We start from the raw sequence: 11,824 nt of genomic DNA, 5'->3' as shown, positions 1-11,824 counted from the left end.
ATCAAGTTAATATTCATCTTGAAGATCAAGAGAAAACAACATTTACTAGTCCTGTAGGAACTTATGCTTTTAGGGGTATGCCTTTTGGTTTGTGTAATACTCCAAAAACATTCCAAAGGTGCATGAATGCTTTATTTTCAGACTTAGTAGGAGAATGTTTAAAATTCTAAAGGTGCATGTGTAATGACTTTTCTGTCTTTGGGAGTACATTTGAAAATTGTTTGTTAAATCTCACTAAAGTATTGAAAAGGTGTATTGAATCTAACCTTGTACTAAGTTGGGAAAAATCTCAATTTATGGTGCAGGAGGGAGTAGTGCTGGGACACTTAGTAAGCCATCGTGAACTGGAAGTGGACAAAGCAAAAATAGAGATCATCTAGAGCCTTCCACCTCCAACCAATCTAAAAACCCTTAGGGGTTTCCTCGGCCATGCAGGTTTCTACAAAAGGTTCATTTTAGATTTTGCAAAAATTTCAAAACCACTTAAAAATCCTCTGTCACCTAAAAATAATGATTTTGAACTAAATAATGAGGCAAAAGTTGCTTTTGAAAAATTAAAGGATGCACTCATACAAGCACCTATCTTGCAAGGTCCTGACTGGACCTTGCCGTTTGAATCAATGTGTGATGCTTCAGATTATGCTGTAGGAGCAGTTTTAGGCCAGAGAAAAAATAAGAAACCTGTGGCTATTTATTATGCTAGTAGAACCTTAATGGATGCACAACTTAATTATACCACTACCGAAAAGGAATTACTAGCAATTATATTTGCTTTAGAAAAGTTTAGATCTTATCTTTTAGGAAGTAAAATTACTGTATTTTCTGATCATGCAGCAATTAAATATTTGTTATCAAAGAAAGAAGCAAAACCTAGATTGATTAAATGGGTTCTACTACTCCAGGAATTTGATTTAGAAATAAAAGATAAACAAGGGTGTTGAAATGTAGTTTCTGATCATCTGTCTAGGATAAGTGGTACTCAACCATCTTTAATAGATGATTATTTTCCTGATGAACATGTTCTAACAGCACAAGGAACAGAGCTTCCTTGGTTTGCACATATGGTGAATTTTATTGTTTTAGAAAAAATACCCACCGGATGGACATCACACGAAAGAAAGAAACTTGTCAAAGATAGAAGATTTTATTTCTGGGAGGAGCCAGAGTTATTTCATCAAGGAATAGATCAAAGCTTAAGAAGGTGTGTACCTAAAACAGAGCAGAAAAGTATATTGGAATTTTTTCATGCAAAACCAGGAGGAGGAGACTACTCTGCTAAGGTAACAGCTCATAAAGTTTTAGAATCAGGTTTTTTCTGGCCTTCTTTATTTCAAGATGCTCAAAACTTTTAGACCACATGCTTAGTATGTCAAACCTCGAATAATATTAATAAGAGAGACCGTATGCCTTTAAAGCCTATTTTAGAAGTAGAAATCTTTGATCTATGGGTGATAAGCTCAATTTTTGGGGTGTTTTTTTACTGGTTATTTAGCAGTTAATACGTGTGAGGATTGAGCTTATACAACGAAATTTATAACCTCACAGCTTAGGGTGAGTGAGGGTCGATCCATAGGGAGACGGCAAAAAACAGCAGAAGAATTCTTTCTATCAAATCAGTTCTTTTAGATCTCAATACTCACGTATAAACTCCGGTAAACGATCTTCAGTACAAACGACAGAGCTTTCTTTAAAAGTCTCGGTGCAGCAAATCTTCAGTAAGGCTTTCCTTACTGAGGATTTGCCTTTCCCTTTGGGGCAATTTCACAAACACCCAGCGGGTGTTTGTGCACGCGCGAGCGCCTGCGCGGGCGAGCCTGCTCGCGGCGCTGCTGCGCACAGGCGAGCCTGCGCGAGGCGCTGCTGCGCGTGGGCGAGCCTGCTCGTGGCATTGCTGCGCGCGGGTGACCCTGCTCGCGACGCTGCTGCGCGCGGGCGAGCTTGCTGCACGCAGCTCTGCTGCGTGCGGCATTGTTCCCCGCGGCTTGGATTGCTGGCAACCTAGGCTGTTGCCTGGGTTGCTAGCAGTTTGGAAGTTCTGCAGGGATGGATTTCACGATCTGATGCGAGAACAATGGAATTTTTGCTAGAACAGAATGGGCAACGATTCAATCAACTATGAAATTCGAAATCAAGCGTAACCAAAGGAACAGCAGAAATTGGAAATGCTGAAAACACAGCTTGTGATCTTCAACCCAACTCTGATTGTCTTAGAAGGGAGAAGAAGATTGTACTAAAACTGAAACGCTCACGCCTCCTCGTGTCACTCCTTCCGGGCAAGGTGACGATCGTCGTGCTCCAGCTACTCCTCAGCTTGCTTCTCTCCCAGCTCCAATGCTCATCAGCCTTGGAGGGTCTGCAGAAATCCTTTCTCTCCAAGCCCTAGCTTCCTTGAGAGAAATTCTGGACAACCTAAAATCAACTCTCAAGAGGGTATTTATAGGTTTCTCTTAAGTCATGCCCAGGGGCATTTTCGTAATTTTTGCGTCTTTCAATTTTCGCCCGCTCCTCTTGATCCTCGTCTCTTTCCTTGATCTTCTTAACCTGTCTCTGAATGTTCACTAACCATAAAATGTTAAATATATTCCACTTGATTCAAAGGATCAAGTGGGGTTAGTGATTTCATAAAATGATGCATATGCATGATATTAGCATGAATTAACATTATAATTTTGATGAATGAAAGCTAAAAAGTTTAATTATTTGATGACATATTTGAGAGTCATCAAACACCCCCCAACTTAGATCATTACTAGTCCCTTAGTAATGAAATGCAGGTGAGAATAAAAGATGATCTCAAGTTGACTTTCGACTTCCAATAGCTTTGATTCATGCTCTTTTCAAGGAGTATTTTCAGCAATTGAACTTGACCAGCACAGGAGAAATTTAGGATCTATCTCAGCCTTCTACCTCAACTAAGTGCACTTGATCTACGGAGTACATATAGTAAGTACATAGTATATGGAGTAAGGTCGAGTTAACACCCCAAGCGCACTACTGAACAAGGCGTGGAGAGCGGTGCTAATGGTAGCTCAATACTATGGCTATAGTCGCATCGGCTCAAACACATGGGAGACAGCTTTTCCACCTTTATTTTCTTTGGCATTTGCTGTTTGTTGGTCATTTTTTATGACAATCAACTTTAGTAACTAAGATGCAAGCTTTTGCTTGTTTTTTTCTTTGCGCAATGCAGCTTTCACTTTATAATTTGGTGGCGCTTATCCCCTACCCATGTGCCGTCCTTAGTAGACCGGCAGCTTATTCCCCCAACGATGTTTTGTATCCTTCTTGGTTCAGGTAGCTTCACTCACATCATAATAATATTGCCAATGAGCTATCACTAACCCTACTCTCCACTAAAGCTAAAAATTTCGTGCATGTAAGCGCTAACTCAACCCGAAGTCGGTGGTGAGGGGAGAGAAATATAATGGTAAGAGATGTGGATGGAATAGTACGTATCATAGTGCACCTAGCTAGGCTTACTTCACCTAGGATTTCCTAGCTGGCCATTCTTGCACCTCTACCCTTTTGAAAAGAATCGAATTATCATGCATATCATTGGACAAGCATCTCCTAGGATCATCAAATATCCATGGTTTGTGAATGCAAAACAAAAAATTTTAATGGATGATGCATGCAACTGTACTCCCCTCTCCCCCAATAAAAAGGCATGTTCCTACATGACAAATCATAATTACGAGAAAGGAGAAAGAGAGATCAAACCATTGAAGGCAAGGCGGCGATCAGGATTCGTGTTGTCCAGTGACGGTGTACCTAGCTTGGATAGGAGTAGCTGCACACGAAGACAGAAACAAAAATGAAGAAAACAAAAACAAAACACAGCAAAATAACAAAACAGAGAAAATAGGAAATGGAAGCAAAAACTAGTCAGATCATGAGCTCTCCTGCGGTGGCTTTTCTAAAGTAATATTCATGGGGCTATTAAGATCTTCTTCTTCTAAGTAGGGCTTGAGCCGTTGCCCATTCACAGTGAATTGTCTTTGAGATGTAGGATCAAAAATGGTAACCGCTCCATTCTCAAAAACCTGCTGAACAAGGAAGGGGCCATCCCATCGCGTTTTCAATTTTCCTGGAAAGAGTTTTAATCTAGAGTTGTAAAGCCATACTTTTTGATTCTCTACAAAAATTCGTCTCTTCAAGCTCTTATCATGAAACATCTTCATCTTGGCTTTATAAATCTTCGAATTCTCATAAGCCTCATTTCTTAACTCTTCCAACTCATTCAATTGAAGAAGTCTATGCTTGCCGGCTCTATCCAAATCTAGGTTGAGTTTCCTAATAGCCCACAGGGCCTTGTGTTCTAACTCAAGTGGTAGGTGACAAGCCTTCCCAAAGATAAGTCGAAAGGGAGACATGCCGAGAGGAGTTTTGTAAGCAGTCCTATAGGCCCATAATGCCTCGTCTAGCTTCCTAGACCAATCTTTCCCATCCGAACGCACTATTTTCATCAAAATTTTCTTAACCTCCCGATTGCACAATTCAACTTGGCCATTGGCTTGAGGGTGATAAGGAGTAGTGACTCGATGATGGACACCAAACTTCTTGAGGAGGTTCCTAAAGTTGTAGTTTGTAAAGTGGGAACCTCCATCACTAATGATAGCTCGTGGGCATCCATATCTATAAAAGATGTTTTTCTCAATAAAATTAGTCACTACCTTACTGTCATTGGTTTTGGAGGGAATGGCTTCTACCCATTTGGAGACATAATCGACAGCCATCAAAATATATTCATAACCATTAGAACTAGGAAAGGGTCCCATAAAATCGATTCCCCATAAATCAAATATTTCTACTTCTAGGATGGGTTGTAGGGGCATTCTATCTTTCCTATTTATGTTGACGGATGCTTGGCATGCTAAACAAGTATTATAAAATTTCTGGGCGTCATGAAATAATGTAGGCCAAAAGAAACCCGATTCAACAACTTTATGAGCTGTTACCTTGGCCAAGTAGTGTCCCCCTCCGGGTTTGGAATGACAGAATTCCAAAATGCTTCTTTGTTCGCTCTCGGGGACACACCGCCTTGAAATTTGATCTTGGCCTTGATGGAATAGCTCCGGATCTTCCCAAAAGTAAAATCGTGCATCCTTAAGCAGCTTCTTCCTCTCATGAGACGTCCATCTTGTGGGAATTTTTCTTGAAACCAAAAAATTGACAATGTGCGCGTACCAAGGAAGCGATGTTCCTTGTGCGGTTAGGACATATTCATCAGGAAATGCATCATTTATAATCTCAGGTTGGGTGCTCATGATTCGAGAGAGATGATCTGCTACTACATTTTCACACCCTTTCTTATCTTTGATCTCTAAATCAAATTCCTGCAATAAAAGCACCCATCTAATCAACCTAGGTTTGGCCTCCTTCGTTAACAAGTATCTAATAGCTGCATGATCAGAAAAAACAGTAATTTTACTACCTAACAAGTAAGATCTAAACTTTTCTAAAGCAAAAATAATGGCCAGCAGTTCCTTCTCGGTAGTAGTATAATTTAGCTGCGCGTCCACTAAGGTTCTGCTGGCGTAGTAGATGACCACGGGTTTCTTGTCGATTCGCTGACCTAACACTGCACCTACTGCAAAATCAGAAGCATCACACATTAGTTCAGAAGGAAGGGTCCAATCGGGCCCTTGCAAGATAGGCGCATTAACTAAGGCTTCCTTCAATTTATAAAATGCATCTTTAGCTTCTAGTGTTAGTTCAAACTCATTGTTCTTAGACGATAAAAGATTTGTAAGAGGTTTGGAAATTTTAGCAAAGTCAAGAATGAAACGTCTATAGAAACCCACGTGGCCGAGGAAACCCCTAAGGGTCTTTAGGTTGGTTGGAGGTGGAAGACCCTGGATGATTTCGATCTTGGCCTTGTCCACTTCCAATCCACGGTTGCTTACCGTGTGTCCCAGCACTACTCCCTCCTGCACCATGAAATGAGATTTTTCCCAGCTTAGGACAAGGTTGGACTCAATGCACTTCTTCAATACTTTGGTGAGGCTTAGGAGGCAGTTTGCAAAGGTAGGTCCAAATACTGAAAAATCATCCATAAAGATTTCTAGACATTCTCCTACTAAATAAGAAAAGAGGGCATTCATACACCGCTGAAATGTGGCGGGGGCATTGCATAGCCCGAAAGGCATACGCCTAAAGGCATATGTCCCTACGGGACTTGTAAATGTTGTCTTCTCTTGATCATCAGGATGGATGTTTACTTGGTTGTACCCTGAATAACCGTCAAGAAAACAAAAATATTGTTGCCCCGACAACTTTTCTAATATTTGATCCATAAAGGGTAGAGGGTAGTGGTCTTTCTTGGTCGCCTTGTTTAGCTTCCTATAATCAATACATACCCTCCATCCAGTGGTCAATCTCTTCTGCACCTCTTCCCCTTTTTCATTCACTTCCACTGTAATTCCAGACTTTTTTGGCACCATGTGTACGGGACTTACCCATCTACTGTCGGATATGGCGTAAATTATTTCCGCATTCAACCACTTTATAATTTCTTTCTCAAGAACCTCTCTCATGTAAGGGTTGAGTCTCCTTTGATGCTCTCTACAAGGTCTGGTTTCCTCTTCCAGAAATATCCTATGTTCACAGATTGAAGATGAAATTCCTCTAATATCATCAAATGTCCAACCTAGAGCCTTCTTATGCTCCCTAAGTACCTCGAGCAAGTCTTTTTCGTGTTCAGGAGTTAGTGATGAAGATATGATTACAGGTAGGGTTTTCTTCTCATCTAGATATGCATATTTGAGGGATGAAGGTAAGGGTTTCAGTTCTGGTCCTACCTCTACCGAAGGGGAGTCTATGATTTCTTCTTCTAGCCCTCTACCCTCTACTTGTGACAAGTATTCCTTCACCACATTCTCTCCTTCATCCTCTGTACACAGTTTTAACTCCTCATTGCTTCCTAAGGGACACTTCATCATTCTTGATATATCAAGTTGGACTCTCTCCTTTCCAATTTTAAACTCCACCGTCCCCTTCTCCCAATCCATAATTGTTTTTGCCGTAACTAAAAATGGTCTTCTTAAGATAATAGGAGCTAAGCTAATGTTTCCCGATATCTTTACATCAGTCACTATAAAATCTGCAGGTATTTCGCAATTCTCTACAGTGATCATGACATTGGTTAACCTTCCCTCGGGTTGCCTAACAGTTCCATCAGCTAGGAGTAAATCCATATGTATTTCCTCCAAGTCTCCAAACCCACACTCCTCATATAATGCCGTTGGGATGATGCTTATGCTCGCTCCCGTATCTAATAAAACTTTAGAAAAGGTATTTCCTCCTATTTCACATGTAATGAAAGGGGCTCCGGGGTCTCTCATCTTAATAGGGATGGCATTAAGAATGCCAGAGGCATTTTCAGATAATTTAACTACTTCCCTAGGCTTCCTAATGGTGCAAGAATCCTTAAGGTATTTCTTTAGGGAGGGTGCACACCTAAGCATGTCCTCTACAGTAACAGTCATGGTGGATCTTTTAAAGTTCTCAATTAATCTATTTTCATAATCAAGAGTCGGTTTTTTCCTATTTAAAGCTGAAGGGTAAGGAACATGGTGCCCACTCGTAGAAGGTAGAGGTTCCTCCACGTAGGGAGAATCCTCTCCTTCTTCCTCTCTTGGTTCATTCCCCTTCTTAGAATTCTCTATAGAATTCTGATAAGGATCCTGAAGTTCCTTTCCATTTCTCAATTTTGAGATTGCTAGAACTTCAGGATCTTCTTCATTCGTATCATCATGAATGGAGTGTTGCACATGATGTAGGTTGCATGGATTTATTACCGGTTTCGTGGGAAGTTTATATGATGTGCAATGGGGTTCTAGAGTTATACCTTGGTGTTCAGGTGGTGCAGGTCTGAAGCTCTCCAATAGCTTCCTCATCTATTCTTGGGACTCAAACATCTGCTTCGTTTGGAACTCCATCATGACTTGCATGCGCATCTCCATCTCCGCTCTCAACTTCTGATTTTGCTTCTCGATCATATCTGAAATAAGCGGGGTTAGTGTAGAGAAATCAGGTTGAGTTTGAGAGGGAGCCTGATACTACTGTTGGTGTCTTGATTGAAACTGCTGCTTCTGCTGAAATTGGTGTTGAAAAGGAGCTTTGTTCCCTTGGGTGAAGCTCTCTCCACTTTGAAATCCGACTCTCTTTTGGCCAGCCCATGGTTGTTGAGGTTGATTGAAGGCTTTCACTTCTTCCTCCATGGACTGGCAAGCTCCATCTTCATGTTCCCTTCTAAAACAGAGAGAGCAGATTTTAGCTTTAACCATGGGAGAATTACCTAAAAAAATGTTCTTCAAGGTGGAAGTGAGCTCCTCCAACTTCAGGTTGGTCTCTCTTAAACCCGCTTGTAGCTCCCCCTCCTTGGTGTTGACCTGCAGAACTCCTGCTCTTTTTGGCTGCAGGTTTCTCCCATTCTGATTGGCTCCAGTCTCCTGCAAGTCCGTTTCTGCAACTCTCTCCAAAATATCGAAAACTTCGTCCTCATATGCGGTATAAAACGTTCCGCCCGTAGCGAGATTTACTTTGTTTTTCATAAAATCAGCGAGAGATTCATAAAATATTTGAGCTAATTGACATTGCTCAATGTGATGCGAAACGCCGACGGCCGGGATCGAGCGGCGCGTTTCGTGTCACAGGAATAATGATGATATGATGCAAACACAATGAGATTTTATGATCGAGCAGTTAAGATACAAGGAGATAACGTGATGGACGGTGACGATCACCAAATAGATTGATCCGAAAGTCAGACTCCCAATGACCCTCAAGACCACTAGACGTCTAGACGAGAGGGGCGTCTAACGGCCCTGATAAGTTCAGAATTTAAAGATCAAGTGACAGACCGTTTACCTCAAGAAAGTCCTGCTCCCACAATAGTGGCTTGTTCCTAATCCGTCGTCGAGTGATGAGTGGCGGCAGAGGATGCGATAGCGGAGGACGGCACTGGAACAGGTAATAATACTGGTTAAGGAGGGAGAGGAGACGAGCTGACCTTAAAATATGTAGTCCACGGCGTATCGAAGACGGGCGTAGAGATAGCGTTCCGGGGACGGATTCGTCTTGTCGTAGGCCGAAATGCCGGGAGGGATCAACGTGGCTTGGCGCAAGTGACGGGGCGGCACCGGTCGCAACTGGCAGTGGCGGTGGCGCAGAGCCGCGGTACAGGGCAGAACGGCGGCGCAGGGGAGTTGATGACGCGGGACGAAGCCTCGGCTCGGCGTGGAGCCACAGAGTGCGGCAGAACCGTGGCGATTGGCGGACCCGCGGCGGGGCGCGAACTCGCGGCGCACGGTCGGATCACGGCTGGGCGCGAGTCCGCGGCGCTGGCGAAGCCGCGGCGCGGCGCGGGAGTCGCGGCGTGGAATGGGTCCATGGCGCGGCGTGGGGTCGCGGCACAGAGCGGGTCCCCGACGCGGGCGATGATGCGGGGTGGTCAGGAATCGGGGTTCGGGGCGGGGCGACAATGGGAGAAGTGGCAGTCGAATCAAGAAAAGGGGGGGGGAAGCCAAAGGGTGATGCAAGAATGGGGTGGTTATGGTCAAGAACGATGGAAGATGGTGGGGAATGGTCAAGAACGATGAGGGTGAAGAGGAAGATTCAAGAAACGATGGGGAAAGGAGGGTGGGCGATCAAGAAAGGCAAGAGGAGGCGGTTGGGAATCAAGAAACGATGGGGAAAAGAGGGTGGGCGATCAAGAGAGGCAAGAGGAGGCAGTTGGGAATCAAGAAACGAAGGGGAAAGGAGGGTGGGCGATCAAGAAAGGCAGGGTAGGGGGAGGGCAATCAAGAAAGGCAAGAAGAGGTGGTTGGGCGATCAAGAAGGGCAGGGGAAGGGGAAAGGGCGATCAAGAAAGGGTAGGGGAAGCGGTTGGGCGATCAAGAATTTCAAGAAAATGGGGATGAGAATGGGTGGCGTTCAAGAATCGTGGAAAGATCAAGAAATGGGGTTAGATGATCAAGAAGCGAGGTGAAGGGGTGGCGCCCAAGGAAATGTGGGCGAGATGGGCTGGATGAAGGAGAAGGGGGTGGATGGGTAGAGCCAAGAACCTGGCGTGGTGAGTTCTTGGTGGTCGCGGGTGGTTCTCCTCGTTGGAGATGATTTCCCGAATGCAGCGCGGCGCCAGAGTCGCCGCGAACCTTCGAGGACGCCCAGAGTGATCTCGACGGGTGCTCTCGATTCTTGATTTCAACAGCTTGAAAATCTTCAACGCATCGGAGTGATCTCGACGTGCGGTTGTTGAACACGCCACGCCCGGAGTGATCTCGACGGACAGGACGTGGGCTCTACTCCTCGGAGTGGTCTCGACGAAGAGGTGGGGCTAGCCAAACCCCCTACGCTACGACTACGATAGGGGGAAGATTCTTGAAACAATTTCAATTCAAAAACTTCCAAGTAGTCCCTTGGGCATGCCCTCCCCTTATATAGGGAGGAGGGGTGCCAAGGAGACGTGGGGAGAGGTTGAACCGTCATGAGACGTGGTTTGACCTCTCCTTACAAAATCAAAATACAATCTTAAAATAAAAATAAAGACGAGGATGGGCCCTACGATACTGGCCCAATCCATAATTCGAAATGCAAAGAAAATACACATAGAAAAAACATAAATTGTTCGAACCTACCCGGAGTACTTAAACCCCGGGTTGCAGACGTCGGCACGAGCTGTCCGACGTGGCTGCTGGCGAGTCGTCGTGGTCATCAGGTCGTCGTCGGCACGATGGTCCTCCATCACAATGCCATGGTGAGGACATTTCCTCAACAAGTCATTGAATCTCTCCCATTATTCACTAAAGGCTTCTCCGTCATGGGGATGGAAACTGTAAATCTCTTCTGTAAAAGTTGGTTTTGGAGAGAGGGTAAATTTTCTGCAGAAATTTTCCCTACATTTCTTCCCAAGAATTAAAAGTAATTCCTAGATTACGATACCATGCGAATGCTTTATCTTTTAACGTCAAAGGAAAATATTTCATTTTAAGCATTTCTGTAGATATTCCGAGAACATTTTGAGACGAGCATCTAATATGAAAATCATCAAGGAATTCTAATGGGTTTTGGGCAGGCAATCCATTAAACTCAGGCATGGAATTAATTAATGCATTGTCGTATCGAAATGAAATACCGTCGCCGATGTTCAGATTTACATCGGTTTGTCGTAGGCTTCCCGACGGTGTCGACCTGTCCAGCATGGTCCTCCTCCTCTCATGCTGCTGATGAACCTCTTCAGCCATAGTTCTTTGCTGAATTTCTGGTTCTGTAACTGTAGAATCCGGAGTGGCGTCTCTAATAATTTTTTCTGCAGACTTCTCACCAGCTCCTGAGCGTGTAACTACCATAAATCTTCAGCAAAATGTTAGCAGACGATGGGCTGAGGATTTTAAAGTCCTTCAGCTTAAGAGGATAATAAAGAACGACTGTAGATTCAGAAAAACAAAAATTCCTACTGTAATACCATGCTCCCCGGCAACGGCGCCAGTTGATAAGCTCTATTTTAGTGGTTTTTACTGGTTATTTATCAGTTTAATCGTGTGAGGATTGAGCTTATGCAACACAATTTATAACCTCACTGCTTTAGGGCAAGTAAGGGTCGAATCTCTGAGAGCAAGGAAAACAGTGGTAGTTCTTTTCAGATCAATCTTTATATTCAAATCTATATTTTCAAATATCAAACTCTCTTAGAAAATTCTTCAGTAAAAGCTACAGAGATTTCTTTAAAGTATTGGTTCACTCAACTCTTCAGTTAGATTATCTTTAGTTAGATTCCACAGAGTAATCTTGGTTAAAACTTAACTGAGCAGAACCGTCAGCA

At 43.5% G+C, this 11,824-nt stretch overlaps 1 non-coding gene across 1 annotated transcript; it reads left to right on the top strand.

The window, feature by feature from the left end:
- Positions 1-10,751: 10,751 nt before the first annotated feature.
- LOC144709940 (small nucleolar RNA R71) lies at positions 10,752-10,858 on the top strand. The gene has a single exon (XR_013583158.1). It is a non-coding gene; the product is annotated as a small nucleolar RNA R71 (small nucleolar RNA).
- Positions 10,859-11,824: the final 966 nt, after the last annotated feature.

The sequence above is a fragment of the Wolffia australiana genome, chromosome 11 (assembly GCF_029677425.1).
Source record: "Wolffia australiana isolate 7733 chromosome 11, ASM2967742v1".
NCBI lineage: Eukaryota > Viridiplantae > Streptophyta > Magnoliopsida > Alismatales > Araceae > Wolffia > Wolffia australiana.
Note: the sequence above shows the minus strand (reverse complement) of the source record. Positions and strands in the feature narration are given on the sequence as shown.